General features: G+C 43.1%; 1 protein-coding gene across 12 annotated transcripts in view; it reads right to left on the bottom strand.

Annotated features, from left to right (window-relative positions):
* Positions 1–17683, bottom strand: part of LOC134482310 (uncharacterized) — a 399485-nt gene that overhangs the window by 25213 nt on the left and 356589 nt on the right. The window lies entirely within an intron of this gene.

The raw sequence follows: 17683 nt of genomic DNA, 5'->3' as shown, positions 1-17683 counted from the left end.
ATGCAAGTCATACAGATTGTCAACAGAACAGTTTAGCTCCAGGTCCCTTATTCCTTCTGCTGGATCTTTCTATCTTTTTCCAGAGTTTTGCTTTCTCATGTCATTCTTTCAGGTGACAGTCAAAGGTGGCAGTCTGGAAGGGCACCATAGACACCCCTTTCTTATGAGGAACCAGAGGTAGACTTCACTGGGCATCCCAAATTTGAGCCTCTTAGAATCTTTGGTGTGAATAATTACCTACCATGGGAACTTTCTCCACATTTAAATATTAAAAGAGCCAGTTGCCCCTGTCTCCTTTCTCCAAGGACCCCCTTGGTTGCCAGTCCACGCTCTGCCCTGTGTGCTATACGAAATAGCAAGCTACAGTGGCATTAGGCTGTCAGTACTCATCAATCACTCTCAAAGTGGGAAAGCAGTACATGGTGACATTTGAAAAGGGTGGCTGTAGAACCCAGCCTGCATCCCCAACACTGACCAACTTCCTTCATTATTTCAGACTTAGTGGCACAGAAGGCCAGAACTGTAAAGAGACCCAGTGTGCACACCTGAATCTAAGAGGCTACCACCATCACCAGCATTCACATGCCAAGCAAAGAGGCGAGCACTGAGGAGAGTCTCAGCTCTCCCACTGCTATCTCATCTGCTCTGTGTTCCACCATGGGCACCTGCATCTCACCATGGGTACCTGCATCTCACCATGGGCACCTGCATCTCACCATGGGTACCTGCATCTCACCATGAATACCTGCATCTCACCATGGGTACCTGCATCTCACCATGGGTACCTGCATCTCACCATGGGCATCTGCATCCCACCATGGGTACCTGCATCTCACCATGAATACCTGCATCTCACCATGAATACCTGCATCTCACCATGGGTACCTGCATCTCACCATGGGTACCTGCATCTCACCATGGGCATCTGCATCCCACCATGGGTACCTGCATCTCACCATGAATACCTGCATCTCACCATGGGTACCTGCATCTCACCATGGGCATCTGCATCCCACCATGGATACCTGCATCTCACCATGGGTACCTGCATCTGGGTACCTGCATCTCACCATGGGTACCTGCATCTCACCATGGGTACCTGCATCTCACCATGGGCATCTGCATCCCACCATGGGTACCTGCATCTCACCATGAATACCTGCATCTCACCATGGGTACCTGCATCTCACCATGGGCATCTGCATCCCACCATGGATACCTGCATCTCACCATGGGTACCTGCATCTGGGTACCTGCATCTCACCATGGGTACCTGCATCTCACCATGGGTACCTGCATCTCACCATGGGTACCTGCATCTCACCATGAATACCTGCATCTCACCATGGGTACCTGCATCTCACCATGGGTACCTGCATCTCACCATGGGCATCTGCATCCCACCATGGGTACCTGCATCTCACCATGGGCATCTGCATCTCACCATGGGTACCTGCATCTCACCATGGGTACCTGCATCTCACCATGGGCATCTGCATCCCACCATGGGTACCTGCATCTCACCATGGGTACCTGCTTCTCACCATGAGTACCTGCATCTCACCATGGGCATCTGCATCTCACCATGGGTATCCAGAAGGAGATACTAGTAGCACCACATTCTTTCACCCAGAGCTTTGGATGCCTTCAGGGTAGAGCCCTAGCCAGCTGTTCTTTTTCTTCTCCCTCAGAGGTCCATTATCAGTCAGTGTATGGGGACAGGTAACTGAACCCACTCTCCCCAGTTTAAACAGTCAAGACTTCCATACAAGGACCTAGGGAACACCAGAGGAGAAGGCCAAGACCTAGGATACCACCCTGAAGACAGTTCCCTAATGACCTTGTCTCCATCATAGTCAGAAATCTGAGGCCTAGAATGCTCTCAAAGAATCACACAGTCCCTGCTGGGGACTGGACATCCGGTGCTGTTGCTCTAGCAATGGTCTCCAAGGCTGGGACAGAGCTGAGAGAAGAAATCTATAACCTCTGAGTTTTCTGTTTCCTCTAGAAAAGACACATCCCTTTTGCTATGTAAAATAGTATTCATCAGGACTTGCATTTAACCTAATATCAAGATTTATTTATTTTGTTCTTAAACTATGTCTTGGGCTATGAACCAGCAAGGGAGGTGAGGCGCAGGGCAGAGGTGTGGAGAATAGAACATCTGGACTCACACATCAAAGTCCTTCAAGAAACACAGATAGCCCAATAACTAAAAGCACAGGTCCCAGGGATGCTCATGCTGCATCCCTGATGACAAAGTTAGGGCTTGAATAACAGATGTCCTTCATATTTTGAATGCTTGGGTCCCCAGTCTGTGACACTATTTTGGGGAGACCCTGAAGACTTTGGAAAGTAGGATTTAGTTGTAGAGGTTTCCCTGGGTGTCTTGTCATTGGCTCTTCCCTTGTCTTCCTTGTCCTCTCCTCCTTCTTATTCACCATGATATGAGGAAATAGCCTTGCTCCACCATCATGACACTCTACCTCACCATGCCCAGAGTTTTACAGCCAAATATTCCTGGACTAAAACTGCTAAAACTGTGGTTTCCTCTTTAAGTTGTGCTCCCACATGGTCCAGAGAGCAACCTATAGTTGCTATGCTTTGGTTTCAATGCAAGTAGCAGATAGATAGGAGCAGCAGACAGACATCAAAGCATCATCAATATCCTGGAGCCTGGTTGGGGGAGGGAAATACCATCAAACAGGAAGCTGACAGCATCCAACAGAAATTGACTGGGAAATAGTGGCCAGCTGGAGCTGGTAAAGATGAGCTTCCACAGCTCCCGTTTCCACTGTAGGCATTTTCATCCCAGGAGATAATCGATGGTAACAGTTGTTGGAAACCACTTATCTTCTGACTGCCCTCAAGGGCTCACCACTCTTACCAGCTGTCTGCTTTCCCAACTCCCCACCACAGAGCAAGGATGGCAATCTGACCCAGTACAGGGGTTTTGAAGAACACTTGGCATAAACAGAACCTGGGTTTGTGAGAAAGGAATGGTGTCCTTGCTTCCAAAGTTGACTTTTAAGAAACTTAAAGAGCACATGACACTCTACCTCGCCAATGAAATTGTTTATGCTACCTTGGTGGCTTTCATGCAAAAGGAACCTACACACCTACTCTTCCTACATCTTGGTCTTTGCGTCTATGCAATGGTGATGAGAACAGCAGCCAGGAAATGCTTAGAAAAAAAACCTGAGCTGGAGGTATTCTTCCTAAATTCCCTGCCTTGTCACCAACACTGGTTGTATGAAGACTTGGGCTTGCTGTCTGAGTGAAGATCAATATTCCTCAGCCATTTCTCACTATTGATATTTGGGGCCCGCGTTAGTTACTGTGTCCTGTGGATGAACATCAGGTGAGAGCTGACTTCTGGAAAGAAGAGTCGGTTCTGGCTCACAGTTTGAAAGGGTACAGTCCATCATGCCAGAAACAATATCATGCATGGCCAAACAGCTCTCAGCTTTAACTCCTGACTTCTTCCCATCCTGACAAGATAAGACACACACCGTAGAGAGTAGAGCCTACTTTTTATTCAGCATAGAACCCCATCCATCCCATGAGATGAAGTCATCCATTATCAAGGTGGATCATTTCTCCAGTTAAACCTCTCTGAAAATACCCTCACAGATACACCTAGAGGCATGTGATTCCTAGGTAACTCCAAAGCTAGTCAGGATGAAAGTAAAGCTTGGCCATCACAGAGTCAGATGACCCATAGTTGCAAGAAGCTGCCTGTATTATATGACAGAAGGTCACATTCCTGCTTTCTACTCCCTACCTGCCAGTAACTTCCTCCTCTCTCTGAAACTAAAACTATCAGAAGCATCCCTAGACATTGTCAAATGTTCCCCAGTTGAGAATCACAGCTAAAGAAGGTAGAGGTAATTATATCTGTTCACAGTGCGACTATGAAGGCTAAATAAGACATAGAATGGGACAGTTATCATATCTAGACACCATTTGAGCTGCCCAATCCCCTGAATAGCAAAATCTGCTTAAAGCTACTTTAATTCCTATGAGTTGTTCAATGTTCCATCCCCTATATGGCTAAACACTCTTAGAGTTGGCATTTGGGGGTTATCTCTTGATCCAATTTCTCTTTGTGAAAAATGACTGCTGTTCCTATCTTTGTCTCTCTGTGCATTTGAGGTGGTCCCCAGTGTGGAAAACAGATTTGTTTTCTTTATTTCTTCCAAATTCCTATTCAAAGAAGTAGTTGGGCACACATCTGATCCCAAGGGTCACTTGGGCTTGAGTCTAGAGGTCTTAAAGTCCCCCATGCCAGTCATTGTTTGCTCTGACCCTCAAGGTCTCAGCCTATGTCCCAGTCTCAGGTTTCCCTTGGGCTAACAAGGTAGCACTCCTGCCAGCCATCCAGGCCATAAGTTATCCTTGAACAGGGGCCCCTCACAGCTGTTCTTTAAGAGAAATGAACTGGGAAATGGGGTGGGTACCCCCTCAAGCATTCTCCAAGTTCTCACTCAGTTACCAGCCCCAAGATATGCTGACTGCAATAAAACATGTCAGTTTTATGCCTACATGGATGAATCCCCAGGCAAGAAGGCAAATTTTTCCCATGATGGACACAAAGGAAAATTCCAAGGTAGAGTAACACATAGGAGCTAAAGCTGAACAGCCCACAGAAGCACCAGGGCTGGATAGAAGGCTCCTGTATTAGTATTCAGGAAGGACAGGGAAGAGAGACCACAAGAGGGGAAGCATGGTCAATCTTTCCACTTGAGGCATGAAGCTTAGAAAAGCGGATTCTCTGACCTCAGAAAGCAGAAAACTTCCACGAAAACCTTCATGAAGTGAACCCACATCCCCTGAGGTTGAAGGAGAAAGGCGGACAACAGAGAGAAACTCAGATTCTAAATCTATGCTGTGTGCAATAGAGCCCCCAAGCTGTACCTTCACTAGCAAGAGGCTCAGGGGAAGAATAGTGACAGCAGAACTTGCTCATACCTAGGGGAGACCCTATTGCCTTGCCAGTGCTGATAGGGAGACCTACATTGCTCTCACAGGACACAGTACTTTCAGAAGCCAGTGTTGGCATCCAAATAGTTAAGCAGGCAAGGAAAGAGGACAAGGACAAGGATTTCCTGCCATGTTCCAACAGGACATGGAAACAGAGACAAAGAGGATGGAAGAAGGACCATCTCGGTACAGCATTCTCTTTCAGTCCTTCAGAACTGAAATTGCCTATGAGTTTTTTACAGTGAAGTGTTTTCTGGAGTCTCTGGATCCCAAGTAGGATGTTTATCTGCCAGTGTTCATGTTTGAAGATGAGGCAAATACATCGGAAGCTGATAGATGGCTCTAGATGTAGAAGGACAATGCTTAAGGTCCAAAGGAATGGACCACACCACACTTAAACAGGCCTGTGGAGAAGTGAGTCTGAGGAAGCAAATGAACCTCCTTGCTTTTTACGATTGGAAAAATCTCTTAAGTTATAATTCAATAAGCACGGCATAAAGGGATAGTGTATGTAGTTACATGGCAGCCAGTGGAGGAGCTAAAAATATTCCATAAACCTTCCAAGTTATTGGAGAGGAAGCCAATACATAGTGCAAACCACAGAAGGCTAGAACACGAAGCGAGACTTCTCCAGGAAGCATTATGATTAGTGGATACTACATAAAATGATATTACAGGACTGAGGCCAAATTAGCCCTAATGTATCATCAAATATACTTGGATAACTTCATGTAGTATGTAAAAGATATTATTGTTGGGGGACCAAAAAGTGAAATAACCAACCCAGGTGGGAAAAGAGCCTGAGTCCACAGATCAGGACTCAACATCACCTTTGAATGGTCACACTGAGGTAAAGAGGTTCAACAGAGGGGCCTAGAATATATTCAAGATGGCAGCATTTGGTTCCTCTGTTCCCAAGATCCCCCTAGACAAGGAAAGCCCCTTGTGTGTATCCTTCTTGCTGTACAGATTTTACACTAGTTGCACTGGAATTTACAGCTCAGAAGAGCCACTGGACTCATATTGAAGCACACTCACTTATAAACTATCCAATCCCATTAAGCCAGTAGGGAAATACAAACTAAGCCCCAAGTTTTGATACTTACATGAGGAAACACTCGTTTGCTCTCTATTGTAATAAACACTATGATAAAAAGCAAATTGAGGAGGAAATGGGTTATAAAGCCAAAGCCAGAGCTGAAGTAGAGACCATGAAGGGGCATTGCTTATCAGTGTGCTCCTCATGGCTCTGGTCAACTTATAATTAGTCCTATCTTCTTAAGGATGATGCATCCTCAGTGAACTGGGTCCACCACATCAGTCAATAATCAAGAAAATACCCTACCTCCCACTTATCCACATGGCAGTCTGATAGAGGGAACTTCTCTAAGATTTCCTTTAATGGGGCGTCCAGGTTTGTTTAAAGTTGGCAAAACTAAGTGCTACATGTTGAATACTAAAAGATCAGAGACTGTACATGCACAGGGAGAATATGAGGCATGTTATACTGGTGAAAATGCCAGTTTGTAGAACCATATTAGCAAACACAATGGCATTATCTCATAAAATGTGAAAACATTTGGGCACTGGGGAGATGGCTCAATGGTTAAAATGTTTGCCACACGAGCATGAAGACCTGAGTTCAGATTCTCAACATCCACATAAAATATTTCTATTTTATTATTTATATTGGTTCATGCCCAGGTGAAGTCCCAAGAGAAAATCATGCAAATTTATGCCAGAGGGCATCATTGAGTGTAATTGTCATAAAAACATTCTTCATAGTAGCCGAATTGTGGAAACAATCAAAGCAGCCATAGACAAAACAAAGGCTGGATAAATCATGGTGTGTTTACAAAATGGAATATTGTATAATGATCAGAGAGGAAAAAATGTTCATGAAGCAATATTTATAAGCTTGTTGAATGGAGAAAGTTCTCAGAGAGTATATACACTTCCTGATATCATGTTAACAGAGACGTAAAAAGAAAATTCTAAATATTTTAGAATAATAACTGTGGGACCTGCCTGCAAAACTATATTCAAAATGGTGACTTGATGGCCCAAGTCAGTGTTAATGGAGAAACATGAACTGCTATCTCCCACAGTCAGGAACACGACCTTGATATCTGCTTCCACAACAATTCTCAAGGTGGTACTGGAGATTCTAGACAGAGTAACAAAGCAAGAAAAAATTAAAACGGCACACAGATTGTAAAGGAATAAACAGAACCATTTCTAATTTCAGATGACGGGTGCATGTATGCAAAAAATCCTAAGAAATTCACTAAAAGCCTATTTGAACTAATCCATTCAGGAGACTTAAAAGATGTAAGATCAATATTACAAGTCTGTCAAATTTCTATAAAATAGTAATTCAACAATCAAAATATGGAATTAGGGTCTGAGTCCATCTGTCACACATTCACAGAGAACAAAGTGTGTAAAGATAATGTAAACAAAAGAAATACAAGGCATACACCAAAACTCCATAACAGAGTTGAGGGGATGGAGAGGGAGGTAGATCAGGGGTTCAGAGTACAGGTTGCTCATGCAGGGGACTCAGGTTCAGTTCCCAGGACCCACACGGTAATTCACAACCACCTGTAACTCGGGTTTCAGGTAATCTGGCATCCTCTTTTGGCCTCCTTGGGGCACTGCCCACTCATAGGAACCAAAAGCTCATAAGCACAAAATAAAAAACTTTGAAACTCTTTTAAAAAGCAAGCAAACAAGTAACCAATGAAAAGAGAGGCACAGGGGAGTGGTGAAATTTGCCCTAACAAAGGCTTTACCTCTGAGAACCTAGGGTATAAACACAAAACCCAAACTCTGAACCTGGGTATCAGGAAACAGCGGCAGTGGAACTCCTGTGCTCACTTCATACAGAAAAGCAGCGCCCCACAGAAGCTTCGTGGCCACAATTAGTTTATACTACCCTAAATAAGAAAAAACAAAAATAACCCAATTTAAAAGTCGCACAAGAAACAATGTATGAAGCATGAGGAAAGCAGAAGGAAGGAATTAGAGAGGATAAAAGTGCATATAAATCAATTAAAAATAAGAGACAGAGAAATTAGTCCATTCAAAAGCAAGTCCTTGATGGGGGTAGGGGTTGGGGGATGGAGGGATCCTGTGCCTTTGAAAAAATGCAACCACGTTAATAAAAACTATGGATATACAAATGTAACCATGAAAATGGAGATACCATGGGCACTGATAAAAGTGATTACAGGACAGAGGTTACTAAGTTAAACCTGCAAATGAACTTGAGAATCTGAGAAACCAGGAACTTGCTATCCAAACACAATGTAAGGAGGTGGCTCAGTGGGCAAGAGTGCCTCCTGCACAGAAGCACAAGGACCTAGCACTCAAGGAGAGCACACACCTGTAGTCCCCATGATAGCATCCTCTAGACTGCACATGTGCACACGAGTGTGTGCCTTACTCTACCTCTCTCGCCTTATGACTAATCCTTCGAGACAGTGTATCACAATGATTCTGGAGCTCACTGCTTTTCAGCTCAGCTCACTGTCAGTGAGCCCCAGTGACACTTCAGTCTCCACATTCCCCACCTTGCCCAGCCTTGATGTTACAGGTATACACATACATGCATGCATGTACTCATGTATAGACAGACACAACACATTCTCAACAAAATTTAAATGAAATTTACATATTTAGAATTATAAAATGATGAAACCAATAAATGGAGAATAAGTTGGGGAAATTTCTAAGGGTTTTTTTTTCTCTACTACCTTAAGTACCAAATCAGAAGTCGTACAAGAAAAAAATATTAAACTTTAAAAAGCAAATATAAACACTCCCCAAAACCGTAGTCTCCGAGTTCTTGTGCTGTCTAACATTTTAAAATTTAACACCACAAGATAATAATGGATTGACATGCTGTAGGAAGAAATCATGGAGGAAGAAAGGATTCTTTATGTACTTTACCCAATTACCTGTGGCAATATTGTCTTAGAAAATCATCGGATTGATTCTCTTATCAAAGTAGAGGACTCAGGTTCAGTTCTCATTACCCACATGGCAGCTCCAAACATGTATAACTCCTGTTTCAAGGCCAGTGTGCCCTTCGGGCCTCAATAGGTGCTGCACACACATGGTGCACATACAGGCAAGGAAGAATGTGAACGCTCATACATGTGTGCAAACACACACACACACACACAAATCCCAACACATCTTTCTTTTTAAAATTTATTTATCTATTTATTTATTCACTTTGCATCCTGACCAAAGTCCTCCACCCTCCCCTCACACAGTCCCCTAACCCCCTCCTTTCTAGGAAGAGGGAGCCCTCCCTCCCCCAGTATCACCCATCTTGGCACATCAACTCACTGCAGGACTAGGCACATCCTCTCCCACTGAGGCCAGACAAGGCCTCCCAGTTAGGGAAACAGGATCCACAGGCAGGCAACAGATTCAGGGACAGCCCCCACTCCCAGTTGTTAAGGACCCTGCATGGAGACCAAGCTGCACATCTGCTACATACGCTAACAGACCTTTCTTATTCTCTCTTCCCTTTCCTTGCTCCTACCCAGCCTGCTGACATGTTTTTCATTTCTACTCTTCTGTTACATAAAGAACATTATGTAAACAAAATCACAGGGTATTTGTAAACCATTTATGGCTATCATGATTTTTTTCCCCACATGATTCTCTAAAGCAGTGATTCTCAACCTTTTAATGCTGGGACCTTTTAATACAGTTCCTCATGTTGTGGTGACCCCAAACACAAAATTATTTTTGTTGCTACTTCATAACTCTAATTTTGCTACTGTTGTAGATCATACTTGTGTTTTCTGATGATCTTAGGTGATCCCTGTGAAAGAATTGTTCAACCCCCAAAGGGATAGCAATGCATAGGTCAATAACTGCTGCTCTAGAGGGTCATCTAAGCGGCTGCTATGCCAACACTTTGTTTTTATTGCCAGTTATGCCCAATATTGCCAAGGCCGTGTATGGATATACTAAGTTTGTTGAACCCATTAAAGAACTGAACTCAGGGTCGGGGAGAAGTCTCAACTAGTGAAGTGCTTTCCACACAAACAGAAGGATCCATGTTCCAATCCCCAGCGCCCATATAAGAGCTGGTGCAATCCCAATGTTTCCGATGATGAGGAGGAGACAGGAGGATCCCTGGAGCTCACTGGTGGCCAGCCTGGCTGAATCACTGAACTCTGCATTCAGGACAGAAAACATCTCAAAATATAAGGCAGATAGAGGAAGACACTTAACACTCATCTCTGTTGTTCTCTCTCCCTCTCTCCCTCTTTGTGTCTCTATCTCTCCCTCCATACCTCTCTCTCCCTCCCTCCCTCTCCCTCCCTTCTTTTCTCTCTCTCTCTCTCTCTCTCTCTCTCTCTCTCTCTCTCTCTCTCTCACACACACACACACACACACACACACACACACGGGGGGGTCAGAATAAGATAAAATAGAAGAACTCTTCTAGTTTGAAGCTATTAAATGAAGTAGTTAAGATCATTGTATACATGTTTTATTATAAACACGTTTCTGCTTTTCTAGACTAAATGTCCAAGAGAGCCCTAGCTAGGTCATACTATAGTTAGATACTTAATTATCGAGTAAGTCATAGAGATGCTCTCTAAAGAGGTCTGGGAGACTTTTGCTGGACCTAGGTATTTGTTCTTGCTGCTGTTGGGTCTTTTCAATTTGTGCTTGCCCAATGGCTAGTGATTTTAAACATCTTTCTGTGTTTTCTGTGTGCCCACTGGCCATCTGGATACCCTTTTCACTGAGCTGCTCATCTGCGCTGTGTTTTCTAATCAAATTACTTGTTTTTCTTCACTGTTGGTTTCAAGAATTCTTTCTCTATTCCAGGAAAGTCCTTTGTCACACACATGGTGGTTTGCGAATAGTTCCCTTGATCTGCAGTTTGTCTCTTACTCTTCCCAACAGGGCCTTTGGCAGAAAAAAACACACTTGATGATCCAGTATGAAGATGCTCAGATCACCAATTTTACTTTTAATAGATCACATGTTTGGTGTCTGGTCCAGGAATTGTGCACACAGTTAAACCCCGGGTGCTTTTCAGAAGTTACATCACTAGTGTTTTATATAATCCATTTGGAGTTGAATTTTGTATATGGCATGACATTTAAACTTGTATTCATCATTTTAACTGCAAGTAGCCAGTCATCCAGACATCTTTCTCTGAAAAGTCTCCATTCAGGTACCCCACATCATTGCCAAATGCTAGTGAGGCACATTTGTCAGGGTCTATTTCTGTACTCTTTAGTTTACCCATTGACCTATTGTTGTCTGGGCTGCCACAGGTGCCACACTGCCTTGATCACTGAAGTTCCATTCAGGCTAAAATAAGGCCTGGGATTATTTATCTTACTTTAGTCCTTCATCAAGATTGTTTAACAAGTCGTACCCTATACTATATAAACACTATTTTGATCAGAGTTGCTTTAAACCTGTAGATCCATGTACAAAGATGACTGGTATCTTTACAATGTTAAATTTCCTAATCTGTGAAAATAGTGCATGACTCCATTAAATCTAGTTTTCTTTATTTATATAATATATAAATATATATATGTATATACTACAATATAGTATTTTATGTAACACACACACACACACACACACACACACACACAAAATATTGCAAATCTAGGCCCTACATATATTTTTCTTGATTTTTAAAGCTGAATATTCCATTTTGGGGAGTGATTATGAGTGCCATCATGTTTCTTGTTTTTGTTATGGGTGACTTGTGCTACTACACAGACATGTGGTTCACCTTGCATATCCCGATTTTTTGTCCTATGACTTTGATCAACTCTTATCTAACTTTTGTTTTCTTTCCTTTTGTCCCCTGAGATGGATTTTTAAGAATTTTATACATCTATATAGAAAGGCAGATCTAAATGACTTTATGCTTCTTTTGTCCTCACTTATTACAATGGACACATTTCCAATAATTCATTGAACGAGAGTATTAGAATTTAGGCAGCTTTGTCTTGCTCCCAGAGTTGGAGGGGAAGCAGTAGAGCCTGGGCTGTCAGCTGGCTCTAGTGTAGGGTTCTGCAGAAGTTCTTTATTGAAGTGAGGAAGTGTTCTGTTCTCAGTTTACTGACAGTGCTTAACATGAATGGGTGTTGGGTTTTTACCAACTGCTTTGCCTGTTGATATGAAATTCTGATTTTACTTTTGAGTCTGTTGATATGGTAGTTTATATTAAATGTCAGTCTTCAAATATTGAACTAACCTTGTATGCCGGGAGCAAATCTTATTTAATAATGATTATTTATGGCTTTAAGGATTTTACTTGCAAATATTGCTTTACTAGTAATAGAGTTTTAGTTCGTGAGAGATATTGGTCTATAGTTTTTTTTTAAATATAAACTCTTTATGTACTATTAGTCTGGCAAAATTAACTGAGTTGTGTCTCTTCTAATTGGAAAAGATTTTTGCAGAATTGATGTAAATTTTTCCTCAAATACTCGGTAAAATTAATCAACACATTATTTAACTTGGAGATTTTTTTCTTTAAGATCTTTATGTTACACTTTCAATTTTTCAGCAGTCACAGGACTATTTGAGTTCTCTTATATCTTCTTGGCTCAGTTTGGTAGTTTGTGATTTCAGAAAAAAAATTGTAAGTTGACAGATTTATACAAATCTATTCATGGTATTCCTGTATGATTATGTTAATAAAATTGTGTCTGCTGTGATTAGATCTTTTAATTTTTTATATCAACAATTTACTTTTTTCTCTTTTTATCTTTTTCAGCTCAGGTTGAGGTTTCAGACTTTTAGCATTTTTTGAAAAAAAACTGTTTTGCTATTGTTGTTGTTGTTGTTGTTGTTGTTGTTGTTGTTGTTGTTGTTGTTTCTCTGTCTCCCTACTTCCGATCTTATTGATTTCAGATCCCATCTCTTTATTCTGCTTCCTTTGGGTCAGTGCTCTTTGCTTTTCTGCTTCATCTGGGTGGGACCTTGGGTCACTGGTTGGAGGCCTTCCTCTTTTATAATTGCAGCATTTTGTTCTGAGCTCCTCCCACCACTGCCCCTGCTGAGCTCCACCCACCACTGCCCCTGCTGAGCTCCTCCCACCACTGCCTCTGATGCCCACTTCTTTCTTCTGCTCTATTTCACTCCACAATAGGTCTTAAAATTACAGTTGAGAACTCCTATTGACTCACAGCCTACTTGACCTACACGTTCTCTGTTGCACGGTATCTCTGGGACCCCAACCTCTGCACACTATTCACAATGGGACATTTTTAAGCAGTACCTTTATAATAAACTAATTAACATGAAGGAAACATCTTTCTGGGTTGTTTCTTTCAGGTGGACTTTTTTCGTAGTTTTCAGAAGTATAAATGTGATCTACTTGGTCACAGATTTCCTTGGGTTTATAGAAGATTCTCTCTACCTCTCGAATCCTCTGATTTCTCCTGCTAAATTTAAGTTAGTAAGCCTTTACAGGAGATCTTCATTTCTATAATTTCAATAAGACATATCTTCTAAAGTTGTCAGCTAGGTCCCTAAGACTTCCATTTTTTTTCTCTATTTTGCCTGCTGACCAAATTGTGCATGTTCCGTTGATCCTCCCTCTGACTCCCTAATTATCACTGCCCTTGTTCATTTCTACTCTGCATTTGAGTCCATTCCGACAGACTTTTTTATTTGTTTGTTATTGAGTTTTCTATAATATTCATGCTTTCTTGCTTTTCAGTTTCTCTTTCCTTACTGAGATACCTTTTTCATTTGCTTGAAGGGAATTTGTAATTACTTATTGATGAACTTTCATAATGACTGCCTTAAAATCCTTGGCAGATTCTTACAATATTTGAGTCATCTCCCTGATAGTTGTCAACATTACTCAGTGTGGTTTTCCTGCTTGTGATAGGTCTGAGTTTTGTTATTGCTGTAGCCAGGGCACTTTGCACATTATGCCACGAAATGCAAATCTATTTGATTCTCTTCTCTGTCAAAAACAAAAACAAAAACAAAAAACAGGCTGTCTGTTTTAAAAGACATAATGGAGGCTAGAAGAGTAGGTAGGTTCAGCTTCCTGCAGGGACCCACTGTCACTAAGGGAGGCTAAAGTAAAGGGCTGACTCACTAGCTTTGCCACTGGGAGCTGGGAGAAAGCTCAGACAGCACAGAGCTGCCACCAGCTTGGAAAGGAAAGTAGAGGACCATAGTCTTCCTCCCGCCATCTCACACACTCTAGTGTGATGATCAGGACTAGAAGTTCAGCTTCTCTATGGGGACCCACTGATTCCAGAGTAAGAGGGGGAAAGGGCCCAGACTCTTTCCATTTAGAAGGCCCTTTCCTGGCTTTCTGAGAGAATCCTCAGCTCCCTACTGGAGGCCATTGATACCACCATGAGGGCACTGGCATGCAGATTGTTTCCTCTGGGAAAGGAATTAAAGAGCAGCTCCCCACTCAACCCAGCCAACGCTGTCTTGGCACAGAAATTGGAGCAGCGCCTAGTTCCGCTGGGGGAAATGAAAGGTCTCTAGTCCTCCCCACTTGGCATCCCTCAGACTAGGCATCAGAGCCCTTTCTGAGCCTGTGAAGCAGAGGGAGACACATGAGGGCCAGTGGAAGGTCGGGTCCTGGCTCCCATCTGTGTGTGTGTGTGTGTGTGTGTGTGTGTGTGTGTGTGTGTGTGTGTGCGCAGGTGAGGGTTTCTGCCAGTGCTCAACTGGTGTAGGGCAGGTATCACCATGGATATTTTCTGTCCTTAGGCTGCCCTGTTTCTGGTCCTTTAGTTAGGGGTAATAGGTTTTCCTGGATATCTCTCTCTCTCTCTCTCTCTCTCCCCCTCTCTCTCTCCCTCTCTCTCTCCCTCTCTCTCTCCCTCTCTCTCTCCTTTCCCCCTTCCCTCCCTCCCTCTTTCCTTTCCCCCTTCCCTCCCTCCCTCCCTCCCTCCCTCCCTGCTTTCCATTCTTGTTGAAGTTTATGGGTCAGCAGCCTCAGCAGCACCTGACTGACATATGCAATGAACAACAAGGAAACCGAGTGCACACCACCCTGCTCCTCTAGTCCCCAAAGTCTTGTCTCTTCTCTCAAACCAAGAGTTCTTCAGCTTCAGGAAGGGCCTAGGGTGAACGGTAGTACTCTAGTTTACCACAACTGAAACTCAGGAAAATGCCCCAACGTTCACTTTTAAAAGTATCACAGACTTGTAGAAAAGGAAACTGGTAGTCAATACCCAGCCTGTACCCAGCAGCAGCCAGTTTATATCACAGCCCATAGCTACCAGCCCATGGTCCTACAGGCTCATCTCACAGCCCCTCCAATCACAAGAGCTCCCTCTGAGGGTGCCTGTTCTTTGTCTTTCTCTTTGCACAGCAGATTAGTTTCTCCTGAGAAATTCACTCCATCTTCCACCAACTGGCAGGAAAGTAGCTGGCAACGTGCTCCTACAGGGTAAAGCTGGATTTTTCCACTGGGGTATGGTATAGTCTGTGTGTTTTCCCTTATTTAGAGTGAGTCCTGCTTTCTTTACCACACCAATCGGCTTTTTTCTAGCACTAGTTTTCTGGTTCTCTAGTGCCATCCTGATACACAGTGATTCAATCTGTTTCTGACACTAATGACTACTGGGCAGTGTAGAAGGTAGTCTAGGCCGCTGCTTCTCAGTGCTGCAACCCTTTAATACAGTTCCTTTTGTTGAGGTGACCTGCCAGTTACGAAATTATTTTTATTGCTACTTCATAACTGACTTTGCTAGTTATGAATTGTAATGTAACTATTTTTTAGAGCTAGCGGTTTGCCAAACGGATCAATCCTTCATGGCTGTCCCAACTTTAAACACTTGCCGAGTCCTAGCCTGTGGGTGTTTCTGACAGCCAACGCAGGGATCCACATAACCACATCCTACCCAGCTTTGGCCTTCATGAGCATGACCCCAGAACTCAGCACGATACTTCACTTATGTTTGCAGGTATGCCATCAAGTCTACGACTTGGAAGCAGATAGAGAAATCGGAAGAGATGTTTAGGGAAGGCTGTGAATGAGAAAAGAGCCATCTAGAACTTCGATGCCTGCTCTGAGAATGCAGTCCTCCCACAAGCCTGCCGCTAGGAGTAGTCCAAGCCCTGTCATCTAGTATTGCTAAGTAGACTCCACTGCATAGACACAATGGATTAAGCCATCATCATGAGCGAATGAATGAGTGGTCTCCATTCTCTCCCTGCTTCCTGGAGATCTGAATGGTCCCATTCTGGAACCAAGACCTGGTCCTTCTTGACCAGATTCCATCCTGACATGGTCTAGAGGCCCCCAGTCACCTCGCCAGCATGCAGAAACCATTCCTATCACTGGGGAGAGTCTGATGGTGTTGAAGATCCTGTGCCAGGAACTAGAAGGCAGGTACAAATGTTATTCTACCTCACCACACTGCCACTGAAGCTACTTGCGAAGTCAACTTCAGATTTTGGTCTCTATTTATTGTCAACAGGACAAGAATCTAGACACACCTGTGGAGAGGGAATTTTCACTGAGGAATCGTTTCCATAGAATTGCCCTATGGGCTTGTCTGTAGGACATTTTCTTAATTGATAATTGAGATGGGAGGGGCCAGGTCACAATGGGCAGTGCCATCCCTAGGCAGGTAACCAAGGGCTATATATGATGTGTAGTTGAGGAGGTCAGACGGAGAAAGCCTCTGAGCAGCACTCCTCCCATGGTTTGTGCTTCAGTTTTGCCTCCAGGTTTCTGCCTTGAGTTCCTGCCCTGGTTTCCCTCGATGAGGGACTTTAGCATAAAGGAGGAGATAAATTCTCTTCTCCCCATGTTATTTCCAGTCAGTGTCTTATCAGGGCAACAGAAAGCAAGCTAGAACACTGCTCTTCCCATGGAGTAGACAAGCCTTTCTGTTCCCCTCTAAACATGTTTTCTTCTCAGGTATCATTGCATTAAATGCCAGAATCTAGCAAATTGGCTGGTGGAAGAATTGGCCTTGCTATGTTTTTCCCCTAAACCTGAGAGATCTCTTGGTATCTTTGCCCCAAGCAGCTTCCCTCTGCCTCTACAATTCCTCCTTTTCATGCGTAGAGCCAGAAAAGTCCTCCACTGCAAAAGGGACTAAAAGACATCTGCTTTTTTTTTTTCAAGTGATGCCTTCTCCTGAGACTTAGCCTTGCTAACGTTAGTTGTCTCAATGTCAGTTATAGTAAAAAAAATATTTCTGTACTGCACAGTCATTTTCAATATTTTTAGTGAGATCATCATAAATCATGGCATCCCAGGCAGAAGATAATCCTACTACTATTTCAGCTGTTCCAGGAGGACTGGAGGACTGGCCCATTAGAACATAGGACTGTCAACATTTAATAGAGGAGGCACAAAAGAAACAGATGCCAAGTCAGGTTTATTTATAAAGTTTGGTGCAAAAGAAAATCTCTGTGCTATAAAATCTAACGGCACATTTTAAGGATATGGCACAGCAAGGGTCTTTCCAGGAATTCAAGGGTGGTTTAAGCACACTGCAGTAGTCAACAACATTCACCAGTTTGACAATAAAGATCACCACAAAGCCATTATCTAATTCTGAAAGGATACCCCATTCAAAAGGAATATATTGGCACTGCTTCTTTCAAGAAGGCAGAAGTCGGCATTGTCATAAGTCTGTTAAAAAGAAAGGGGTTCCTAACAGCCTGCTATTTTTTTTAAATATTCCTC

This window comes from Rattus norvegicus, chromosome 16, assembly GCF_036323735.1.
Source record: "Rattus norvegicus strain BN/NHsdMcwi chromosome 16, GRCr8, whole genome shotgun sequence".
Taxonomy (NCBI): domain Eukaryota; kingdom Metazoa; phylum Chordata; class Mammalia; order Rodentia; family Muridae; genus Rattus; species Rattus norvegicus.
Note: the sequence above shows the minus strand (reverse complement) of the source record. Positions and strands in the feature narration are given on the sequence as shown.